Here is a 12,496-nt window from a genome sequence, read left to right on the forward strand (position 1 = left end):
AGCTTAGTTATTTGAATTATATATACCCCCTAACTGCTAAAGTTTAAAGAGGTATTCTTTAAAATTTTTATTGTTATGTTAATCACCATACATTACATCATTAGTTTTTGATGTAGTGTTCCATGATTCATTGTTTGTGCATAACACCCAGTGCTCCATGCAGAATGTGCCCTCTTTAATACCCATCACCAGGCTAACCCATCCTCCCACCCCCCTCCGCTCTAGAACCCTGTTTGTTTTTCAGAGTCCATCGCCTTAAAGAGGTATTCTTGCCTTAAATTTACAACCTAGGATGGCAGTGTTTCAAGCAAATCTGTAAAATGAGTTATTAATATAAAATTAAATGTAGGAAGTGGGAATGTAAAATGTTACAGCCAATGTAGAAAACATTATGTCAGCTCCTCAAAAAATTAAAGACAGAATTACCATAAGATCTAGCAATTCTACTTCTAGTACATACACAAAAGAATTGAAAGCAGGGACTTGGATAGTCATACACCAATGATCAGAGCAACATTATTCACAATAGCCAAAAGGTAGAAAACCCAAATATCTACCAACAGATGCATGGATAAACAAATGTGGTATCTACATATAATGGAATATTATTCGACCTTAAAAAAGAAATGACTGATACATGATATAATGGGGTTGAACCTTGAGAACATTAGGCTAAGCGAAACAAGCCAGACACAAAAGAACACAATTGCATGACTCCACTTACATGAGGTACCGAGCCTAGTACCTTATAGAGGCAAAAAGGAGAATGACAGTTGCCAGGGACTGGGGGGAGATGAGAATGGGGAGTTGTTTAATGGGTACAGAGTGTCAGTTTGGGATGATGAGAAAGTTCTATGGAGACAGGTAGTTCTAACAACGGCCTAATAATGTGAATGTTCTTAAAGTCAGTAAACTGTATACTTACAAATGGTTAAAATAATTTTTATGTTATGTATATTTTATCACAATTTTTAAAAATCAAATTATGGGGGCACCTGGGTGGCTCAGTGGGTTAAGCGACCAACTCTTGGTTTTGGCTCAGGTCATGATCTCAGGGTGGCTCTGTGCTCAGTGGAGAGTCCACTTGAGATTCTCTTCCTCTCCCTCTGCCCGTCCCTCACACACATGTCTGCACTCTCTCTCTCTCTCAAATAAACCAATCTTTAAAAAAAAATAAAATTATGATCCCATGGGTTTACATCAAACCTGCATTAATAAACTAAAAGATTATATTCTTAAATTAAATATAAAAGTGTTTCAGTCCTAAAAAATATTTTTGAAAAAGTACAATCATAATTCATTAATTCTGTCTTGGGAAGGCAAGTTCAGATTAAAGAAATCCTGAATGGAACATTTCTAAAAGACATATAGCCTTCTTAGAACTTTCCAGCATATACAGCAATTCAAACTAAACCAACTATTTGTTATGATGACCAGTCCTTCTAGGGCTTGATTGATAATCATAAAAATGAGTTGTAATTAGCATGTCCGTTATATTAAATAATCACCTCTGAAGTACTTCAGTAAGATAATCTTTTTTCTTTTTGCAACATTTTTTCTGCCTATTATTTAGGAAGTACTTTCTCATAAAAGGCCTTGGTATGTTCAGCCTCAGCTGTCACTCACTGTACATTAATAGGTGAATCAATGACTTCTTGTTTTTTTGCCATATGGAAAGAAAGCAAGAAGAGAAGAACAGAAATGAGAAATGAAAGCAGAGGATGGAAAAGAGTTTTAACACCTTCAGAGGCTAATATGCCAACTCACTTGGATCTCCATATTTTCTCTGGCACTTGAAAATATATCCCATATTCCCACAGACTTTTTCTGTGTCCATTGGTACTACAGATCAAAATCCCATTCCCTGGATGGCTTTTCCTAGTGACAAGCACTGTCCCTCAGAAAGCTCATGGCATGGAGAAGAAAAGGTTATTTTATTTTACACTCTGAAAGCAAATTTAGTCAAGAGGACAAACACAGACCTTCCAATTTTAGAAATCTACATTTAGAACTAGAAGACTAAAGGAGTAAAGTAGCAACCAATCTTTTGATCCCTCTAAGAGCACATTTATTTTCCCTTCCCCTAGGAACCAAGTAACTGTTAAAGGAAGGTTTGCTTTACTGATCTAGCAAAAATATATTTGAATACACTTACAAAATTTTAAAAAAACAACACGAAATGGAGAAACTAGTCCAGGAAAACTCTGTTTTTGATAAAATAATGTTCTCAGTAACAGTAGAAATTAGAATTATGACTTACAAGCATGGGTCTTCCACACAGATCTCAACCTTCGTTCTAACCAGCACGTATTTGGCAAAAAAGGAGACGGATGCAACCAGTGGGAAAGTACACCTCAGAATCTGTCTTCTGCTGGCCTAAAAGCTTGCTGAGGAAAAGAGGTCAGAATAGTATGAAGAGCCCCGCGGAACTGGTTAGCACCAAGATTCTGGCTCTTCTTACGCTGTCAATCTTAGGGCAGGATGTGAGTTTGTATCATTTCTTATCATGGAGGCGGATATTCTTACAGTAAACATAAGGACTCTGAATGCTGAATCAATCTGTTTAAAAGTGACCTGTATACGCTTTAGCATACAAGATGTAGCCTGGTATAGGCTATTTGAAACAGCTATGTCAAATATGAAAAAAGATTTCTTTTAATTGCAAAGAAATTTATTTAAATTAAAGCACTTACATGTAAGTACACTGGAAATTTCTAATAGAGGTTTTTCTATTTTCATAAACTGGATGGGTAATTATTTGTTATCAGCTTAAGTTGCTAAGCTGCCTTACAATAGGAATTTATTTATAGCTAATGAGCTATTGATAAAGTCTAAGATGCCTTACCAAAAAAGTACTACTGTATGATAATGTGAACAAAATAATAGCATATATTAATTCTTCTTCTGACAATGACCCCACATACCAAGAATGCTGGGGGAAATCATAAGGAGCAATACATTCATGGTCCCTGGCTCTGAGGAGATTATGCCCTAATAGAAAGATCTTAGGAACTAGAAACCTAGAACACAAGTATAAGTAGAATACCTATGCAAACAATGGGATACCACATACAAATACATGGTCCATGTGATATGTATCAATGTATAAACGGAAAAAAATTACTTGCACAATAGTTAAAACTATGTGAAAATGATATATTCCAGAAAACTGCTACATGAAATCCCAGAAATCAAATTCTTAGTATTCTAGCAGATGGTAAAATGAAAGCATTTCCTCAGTGAAGATCACCCAGTTTCCTGCAGGAATGAGTGTTTTTCATAGCTATCTTCCTTTTTCACCAATGGAAGTTCCTGTTTGAGCACAAAAGATTTAAGTGTGTAGCCATCTTTCTCTATTTTGGGGGACTGTATTTCAATTCTAGTACAACTCTCAAATAGACGAGTTCTAGGGTTTTAGGTAAACTTTGGGGGTGCAACATGTCCTACATCTGTGCTACAGCAAAATAAATTCAAGAAACTGCTCAAGTTACAGAAGAGCCAAATGTTACGCTCATCGATTTCTTCCATACTTACTCTGATGAGCTGTTTGAGACTGAACAGATGCTACACCTCTGACTTAGACACCAAACGTATTTCCAAGGTCCAGACAGGCCTCTAAGATAGACTCGGCCTCAAAACTTTATAAATCAGGGGCGCCTGGGTGGCTCAGTCGTTAAGCGTCTGCCTTAGCTCAGGTCATGATCCTGGGGTCCTGGGATCGGGCTCCCTGCTCAGCGGGGAGCCTGCTTCTCCCTCTCCCACTCCCCATGCTTGTGTTCCCTCTCTCGCTGTGTCTCTGTCAAATAAATAAATAAAATCTTTAAAAAAAAAACTTTATAAATTAAAATATACTTTATTTTTTAAAAAAGATTTAATTCATTTATTTGAGAGAGAGAGAGAGAGAGCGAGAGAGAGCGAGCAAGCGCACACAAGCCGGGGGGGGAGGGGCAGTGGGAGAAGGAGGAGCCGTCTCCCTGCTGGGCAGGATCCCAGGACCCTGAGCTACCCAGGGACCCCTAAATAAAAATACACTTTAAAACTACTGCACTGGTTCCATGGTATAAGTACTGCAAAGAAGCAAAGTTTCAGAGATTTACTGAGATACTGATATTTTACTGCCCCAGCTGCTAGAATTTGTCACCCACTTCTCTTTTCTGCAAGCTTACCTTACTAGAAGAATGAAGGGGAATGTCCTGAATACTTGACAAATTCCACAAAGACAAAGGGGCTCCGAACGCCGCATGGCATTCTCCAAGAGTTTATGCCATCCTTCATAAAGATGCAGATGAACAGGTGACAAGGTAATCCTCCTACTTTCATTTAAAAACAAACTGACATTTGTAGAATTTCCTAACATAGTGACGACCCTCTGCCTCATCAGTTTTGTTCAAATTTGTTACTCACTGGAGAGAACATCTGTCACTTCCCAACTGCCAGTAAGTTACTTTACTTGAAACACAATTTGCAACTATGGCCTCTGGAAGCAATTCTTTATCCCCATCACCCAAAGGGCCACTCTCATTTCATTGCATAGAAGCTTTAGGCAATTCTAAGACATAGGGAATCTGACAGCTCACTGTAAGTGAAGAAATAATTCAACTGAAGCCATGTGCTCTGGTTAGAAAAGCAAACAACCCAAGTGGGAACAGTATTAGCAGGGAAAAAAAAAAAAGATATCCAGGGTTGTGAAGCTGACTGTAATCTCATAGAAGTATTGCTTTTATGAGATACTTCTATTTTTAAAAGGAAACCAGAAAAGAAACTTTCATGACTTGAAATAATTTCTATAGTTTTGTTCATTGCACCAAACAGACAAAGCTTTGTAAAACAGATCACATAAAAATAGATGGGTCATAAGGCTAAAGAAATGGATAGAGCACAGTAATACTTGATTTTATTTTTCTAATGTGTTCAAGGCTGGAATAGAGGGCTCCAAGCTCAAATCCATTTATGTTATCATGAACCTTTCCTATGTGAAAAGCTCTAATGTGATTTCATCTACTAGTCTCTAAAAGTATTAAAAGTATCAACCAGGGCGCCTGGGTGGCTCAGTAGATTAAGCATCTGCCTTCGGCTCAGGTCATGATCCCAGGGCCCTGGGATGGAGCCCCACATCGGGCTCCCCGCTAAGTGGGGAGCCTGCTTCTCCCTCTCCCTCGGCCCCTCACCCCACTCATGCTCTCTCTCACTCTCTCAAATAAATAAAATCTTTAAAAAATATAAATGAATAAATAAATAAAGTATCAACCATACCCTGCGATGGCCTGGCCTAAAGCCAAATTAAAATTCCAGCAGTAGACAGGCATAACCATACTGTATTCACTTGATAAACGTTTACTGGATGTCCTCTAGGTAAAAAGGACACAAAGCCAACACCGCAACCCCCTCCCCTGCCCCTAGCGGAACTTACATGGTGTCAGAGGGGTCTAGGCACATAAACAGATGTTCCCCAGAGTGGCCACGGCTCTGATGGGGAGGTGTGAATGCCATGGGAAGACCAGAATCGGGGAGGGTCAACTCTCTGAGAAGACAGGCAGGGAACAGTGACTATGCACACGCCAGGTGCAAGAACTGAAAGAAATTTAGCCTGGCTGCAGCAGAAACCTTAGCCTTTATCCTAAGAGAAACATTTAATCACTGAAAGACCTTAAGCAGGGAAGTGGTGTGATCAGATGTAGGTCTGTTAAAGATTACTTTGGCTGAACGTAGAGAGCAGATAAGGATGAAGAAAAAGAACTCAGAGGGAGCCTAAGGTGGCTGCGGTAAGGCAGGAAAGAAAAGAGCCTGTACCAAGGAAATGGAAATGGAGAAACCTGGACAGGAGACAGACTCAAGTGGATTCTGTAACTGACTGGGAGGAAAGGAGCTGAATAAGGGCAAGAGAGAGCCAAGGGTTATATCCAGCTATTCAGCTGAAGTAACTGAGTGAACGGAGTGCCACTCACTAGGACAGAGAACACAGCCAATTTCAGGGGAGGATGAGGAATTCTACCCTGGACATTTTACGTTTAGCTACCTATGGGATATCAAAGTGGATATGTCCAATAGGTAGATTTATAAATCTGAAGATCAAGAAAGATCTGGATTGGATATTTGGAAATTTGGCCCGAGATCACCCAGGGAAAAGCGTATGGAGCAAGGAGAGAACAGGATCTTGGAAAGAACTCTAAGAAAGTCCAATAGCAGAGAGACAAGGAATACCCTGCAGAAGAGTCTGGTCTGTGAAGGAACAGGCAGAGTAGGAAGAAAACCAGGAGAAAAGAGTGTCATAGAAGCCTAGGGACATGAGTATCAAAGAAGGTAGTGTCAGGGTCTAATGCTGCTGAGACCAAACTAGGTAAGGACAAAGAGAGATCCACTGGATTTAACAAGAATCACTGGTGACTTCCACAAGAAGAATTTTGTTGAAGTTGTGGGTGGACAAGGCCAAACTGCACCAGGTTGAGGAGCATGTGAAAGGTGAAGAGGAGGAAACAATATAAACAACACATGTTCACGACACGAAGTTTGTGAAGGAAAAGAGAAATAGGTAGGTTGAAGGACATATTTTGGGTGATCTCTTTGTTTTAAACATGTGAGAGACTTAAAAAATATTTTTAATGATTTTATTTTCAAGTAATTTCTACACCCAACGTGGGGCTCGAACTCACAACCCCGAGACCAAGAGTCACATGCTCTTCCGACTGAGCCAGCCAGGTGCCCCCAGAGACTGAAAAATGTTTAAATGTTAATGGGAAGGAGCCCGTAGAGAGAAAGATAAGGACAGGACATAACAACTAAATAAGGTTTCTGAGAAAGTAACAGAAGTGGAATCTGAAGCAGAGGTACAAGATAAGCTGTAGAAAGGGGGAGAGTCTTCTGTGAAAATACAAGAGAAGGAAAAGATAGATATGGATAGAAGTGAGTTTCAAGGTTGGGGCACCAGAAGTTGGAAGCTATTTCTTTCTCTTCTCTTTCTCTACCCCTCCCTCTACATTTTTCACTTCCACCAGCAATTTATGAGAGTTCCAACCTCCCCATATCCTCACCAACACTTATTATTGTCTTTTTTATCATTGCCAACCTAGTGGGTGTGAAGTAGTATCTCACTGTGGGTTTGATTTGCATTTGGGGCCATTCTCTTTTGAGGTCACCTTTTTCTCCCTGTGAGGAAAGAGGACTGACCAGAGGAACCTATAGAGGTGCTAAGACAGAGCCCAGGGGAAGCTGGAAACCTTAAGTCTGTAGAAGTACCCATCTGAGCTCCTGTGAGTTTTTCTTCTCCAGTGAAGTGGTTTGTTCCCCTTAAACTGATCTAACCGGACCTGGAATGGGAAGTTGCTCGTTTAAACATAATGAGACAAGTGCTCCTGAACAATAGATCATCTGCTTGCTGAAAGTCGTGTAATATACACATTTGAAATGACAGTTTGCTTAAGATTCACTCTTCTTGACCCTTGAGAACAAAGCACCTCTCAAACGTGTTCACTGCAGCAGATATTACATCTGTACTTTAAGTATTTACAACTACAATCATGGTACTAAATTCATCAAATGGCAAACTGCAAGAAAACACCACATATCCATTCACCTCAATAATGGGTAATTCCTTTAAAACATGTTCACCGATTTTTGACGTAACCAGTTACCTCGTAGAGTACAAGATACTGTCACAGCGTTCAGTTAAATTTATTCAGTAAGTACATCCTTATGTAATATGAAGTAAAGATTTAATAATTTAGAGATTTATCACTAAGGCACACTACTGCATATCCTGGTCTCAGTTTTGTGCTCAGGGATCACATCTTGGGACTGACATATATGTGAACCAGATTTACACCAAGGATTATATGACACAAGGTGCTATGTTGTTGTTTCAATCATCTTTTGCTAAGTAACATACCATCCCAAAACTCAGTGGCTTAAAACAAGAGCTGTTTGTTATTTCTTTCAATTCTGTGAGGTACTCACGAGGTCATGGGCACTGGGAGCTTAAGTAAGGCTGACACAGGCCTCACTCACATAGCGCGGCCACTGCAGGTGGTCTCTCCTTCTCCTAGATTCAAACGGAGCAGATAGAGACTCCATCTCTTAATGGGGGGTAGTGCAGTCAACATAGGGATGGGAAGACTTGCTGGCAGTAATCTCGGAAACACTTCACAGCTGTCAACAATATTACTAGCTGTTTCCACTATACTAGTTGAGCTCATGACTGAAGCACTAGAACCTGATAGACTTGGTCCATCTCCAAAACTAAAACTTTTTCTTAAGCATCGAAAAGAACATCTCAGCAAACATACTCTTTTGCCCCTGTGGAATGCTAATCTCAGGAAAGCCATGGAATCTTCTTTTCTGGGGTTGTGGGAAGTATAGATACTATCTTTCGGGAATGGCCCGAGTATAGTCTTTCCCAACTGAAATTCATTACCTCCTAAAGTCCTTTCACACTTTACGATTTCTTAGGTATGCATGAGTATGATCTCATTTATTAAAATCTAATACTAAAAAAAAAACTCCATCTAAACTCAAAATTATATAGATCTGGCTAAGTTCCTCAATACTCAAACCTTTGCTATTGACTCTCCTAGACCCAGGTATGAACTAGATTTGTATATCACAGTATCTCTTATTACCTGAACTCTCACTATCTGAACACAGCAACCCAGTAAATTTGTATAGTAAAAAGGATGTATGCCCCAAAATATTAACTGCTGTTATCTTCAGATGGTATAATTACAGGTGATATACATTCTTTTTTATGCTTCTGTAGTTTCTTTTTTTTTTTTTTTTAAGATTTTATTTATTTATTTGACAGAGAGAGAGACAGGGAGAGCAGGAACACAAGCAGGGGGAATGCGAGAGGGAGAAGCAGGCTTCTTGCCGAGCAGGGAGCCCGATGCGGGACTCGATCCCAGGACCCTGGGATCATGACCTGAGCCGAAGGCAGACACCTAACGACTGAGCCACCCAGGCGCCCTATGCTTCTGTAGTTTCTAAATTTCATTGTTTCCTTGCAAAATTAAAAAAAAAAAGTCTATATTGTGGACTTAATGTACTTAGACATTTTAAAAAATTAAGTCCATGTTGTGGCTCAAATACACAATTGATTTAATCACTTGATTAATCACTTGATTAACTGACCTCCTCTATGAAGTCTATTCTGGTTAAACTCAAACAACATTTATCATATGCCTCCTGTGCATTCCTCAACATGTACACAATATGTAACATTTTTAGAATTTTTTTTAAACCACAGAATATCTTAAAAATGTGTCCTAATGCCCTGGCTGTACTCTAGAATCCTTGAGCGTCCCCACCTTGTTTATGATGCATGAATTACTGTTTAATGTAGTACACACAGAAAAAATAGAATAATAATAATGGTCTTTGATTTCCTTTCAGTTTCATCTTCCCCAGTGACTTTCAAATAAAGGAGGACACTGTCGACTTCCCAGCTTGAGCTGCTAAGATGAAGCCAAACCTCTTGCTAGAACATGTAGGCACTCTTCATTTTTAAAAACTGTAAAGAATTTTTTTAAGCTACAAACTAGATAGCTTTTTAAGGCTATTTGCTTTCTGAAGTTCCCAGAATTTGATCATTTGGATCACACCCATAAAAATCACTGTAGAAGAAATCTCTTTAATGATTAATATCCTTCCTCTTCTTCTAGAGGGAAGAAAAAATAGGACCTGTCCAGAAGTACTTAATAAATAGACTGGAATTCACACAATGGATTAAAAGATACCCATCTCACAGATTAACTGCTATATTAATAGAATGGAAATACACAGTTACCTACTCAACCCTGAAAGCACTTCAGAGAGGTGAAATTCACCCAGTGCTCACTTCAAATGGATACTTTGTAAAGTTTAAAGCACACTATAAACTGCCTTCAGGGTTAGCTCATTTATCCATTCCTTTCAGCATGATATACCGTGATGTTTTGATGTTACTATTCCACAATGCACAACAGTCTCAGAAACTCAGTTTTTGCCCCCAAGAACTATAATCCCCCCAAAATAGGCCAAAGTCCAATAAGACTTGGAATCTGTTTTTTTAAGCAATATTATAATACTGCTTTATAAAATTGTAATCCTCAGCTGCAAAGATGACATCGGAATGTCTCGCATGCAAACAAAAACACAAAAAGCCACTTACGAGAGAACAGAGCATGCCTCGATGGTCACCTCCTATAAAATAGAGTAGGTAGTATACCCGAAGGAGGACACGAGAAATATTTCACGCAGTTCGCCGCACTCCTGGATAAAGGTCCCTAAGTGAATGCCCCTTTGCGGAAGCCGTGTTGTGGAGGAAAGGGAAACAGTGGAGAATATGGTTTGTGACACCACTACCCTCCGGAGGTGAAGGAGGAGATGCTAAGATCTTGGCAAGGGCCGAGTGAGGATGGGGAGGAGAGTCGGAGGGGAGGTCTCTTCTCCGCAGAACAGCGCCGAGAGCGTTAACAGGCTTCAGCTGGGAGCAAAGCTGCGTCCAAACAGCTCAAAAAAGAGAGGGAGCCGGGAAAACTTTCGCTAGCCTCCCCCCACCCTTTCTCTCCCCCTCGGAAGAAATGCCAGCAGAGGTGCTAATGGTGCCGTGCTGGCGTCGCAGACATCCGCCGGGACGCAGCGCCCCGCGGACCCGCGGCCGGGGGCCAGGGGGCCGGGGGGCCGAGGCCCGCAGCCGGAGGGAGGGAGCGGGCAGGAGAACGGGACGCGCCAGCCCGGCCCGCTGGGAACGGGAGCAAGGAGAAGGGCAGGGGCGGAAGCGGCCCCCGTGAACTCGGGCCCGCGCCCCACCGGCTACCTGGGACGCCAAGCCGCTGTCTCACGCCGTCCGGCCGGGCCCAGCCGCGGGGATCTCGGAAGCTCGGTCGCCGGAGAAGCCCCTGGGAGCAGCGGCCCGGACGCCCGGCGAAGGGGAGGAGCGGGGGGCGGGCGCCAGGGGCCGGGCCGCCGGGTCACGTGGCCGGGCCGCCTCACGTGACGCCGACGCCGCGCGCGCCGGGCGGCCTCCGGGCTAAGCCTCCCACCTGGCGGTGTCCCGGAGTGGGCGTCTTTGGGCTCTAGGGCGGGGGTCTCCGAGGAGAGTCTCGGTGGAGCTCGGTGACCGCCGAGACTCGCAGGCTTTTGTCTCAGGGAGCCAGGGACGCTCGAGGGACTGGCTCCTGCTGCCCTCCCCGATGGCTTGTTTAGCCGTGGGGACGGCCGGCTAGCCTCCCGCGGGGACCTAGGACGGAAAAGCGACTGCACACTCCTCTCCCTGCCCCGTGGCGCGCCCTGCTCCCTCTAGCCTACCCAGGTGGTGCTGCCGAGGACAGAGGGTTTCGGAGCAGGACTCGTTGAACTCCAGAGATGTCTCTCCCCGCCCCCCATTTCCTACCGGTCCGAGAGCGGCTGCGCTAGGCGGGAGGGTAGGGAAGGTGGCAACTGGATCCTGATCCGAAGGAAGGAGGGAGTGAGGCATAGGGCCCAGGTGATGAAAGGAGGGCAGACGTACCTCGGAAGCATGCCCCCAGGATTGTAAGGGACCTAAGACAGCAAATGACCCAACCCTTTTCTTCTTATGAATGAGTAAACTGGGGCCGGGGTTGCTTTGTGCTGGTCTAGCTTGTCATCTGTTGAGACCACAATCATCTTTATAAAGTATTGTACAGCCTTTGAAAACTCCAGTTCGCTCCACAAGCTACAGAATAAAGTCCAAACTTCTTGGCATAACTTTCTAAGCAATCTTTTTCAGACTTACCTTTCCCGCTTGAACTCCCATGAATAAACAGAAAAACATTTTCTAAGTATCACCAAACAACTCAATCCACTGGAAGGAGGCTGCTTTTCCACATCTTCCAGCACTTCCTCAGCAGTACTCTAGGCTCTGGCTACAGAGAATTCCTGTTTTCCTTGACTATTCAACTTTCTTTGGATTACTAACTTTTCCCCTAAGTTGCTTTACCTGTCTTTGCATTCATTCTTTCTTTCACGACTCTCTGAAATGCCCTGGAATCACTACCCTCTCCCTCTTAAAGAAAACCAGAGTCAGACAGTACTTAAGGCATTAAAACAGATTTTATTCAAAAACTATTGCCATAGTGCAATCAAGCCCAGTTGTATACTGAGGTCTCTTTTCTCCTACTGCCAATAGTTCTGAATAAAATCTGTTTACTGCTTTAACTATTGTGGAGTTCTGGTTATCTTTAACAACACCCCAAGGTACTCATCAGTCTCCTACTCATCTTTCAAAATCCAGATCAAATACCACCTACTCCTGTGTTCCTTCTCTGCATCCTCCTCCCTGATTCAACAGCTTCAGCATTTGAAATTCATTCAGACAGTGTCTGCAGTAACTTCTTCCTAATTTCCTGGCAACTACATATTTTGATACATAAGTCTCACTCTGCCTAGAAATGCACATTTCCCATAAGAGGTAAATTGTCTATTGCTATCTTCTTCCTTAGATTATGAAGTCTTTGAAACAGGACTTCTGGGCTTAATACAATACCCACTGAATGAAGGTCAATGT

The 12,496-nt window shown here is 42.2% G+C and overlaps 1 protein-coding gene across 10 annotated transcripts in view; it reads right to left on the bottom strand.

Moving 5' to 3' along the window:
* The window catches only part of RCBTB1 (RCC1 and BTB domain containing protein 1), a 47,976-nt gene extending 37,052 nt beyond the window's left edge, over positions 1-10,924 (bottom strand). For 5 of the 10 annotated variants that reach the window (XM_078070397.1, XM_036104598.2, XM_078070393.1 and 2 more), the window contains exon 1: positions 10,787-10,924. The gene's annotated coding sequence lies outside the window, so the exon portion shown is untranslated. Of the gene's footprint in view, positions 1-2,260; positions 2,388-10,138; positions 10,171-10,786 lie in introns of all 10 variants that reach the window. The other 5 variants (XM_078070398.1, XM_078070394.1, XM_078070399.1 and 2 more) reach the window with 3 other exon arrangements.
* Between the last annotated feature and the right edge of the window lie 1,572 nt (positions 10,925-12,496).

Source organism: Halichoerus grypus, chromosome 4, assembly GCF_964656455.1.
Source record: "Halichoerus grypus chromosome 4, mHalGry1.hap1.1, whole genome shotgun sequence".
NCBI lineage: Eukaryota > Metazoa > Chordata > Mammalia > Carnivora > Phocidae > Halichoerus > Halichoerus grypus.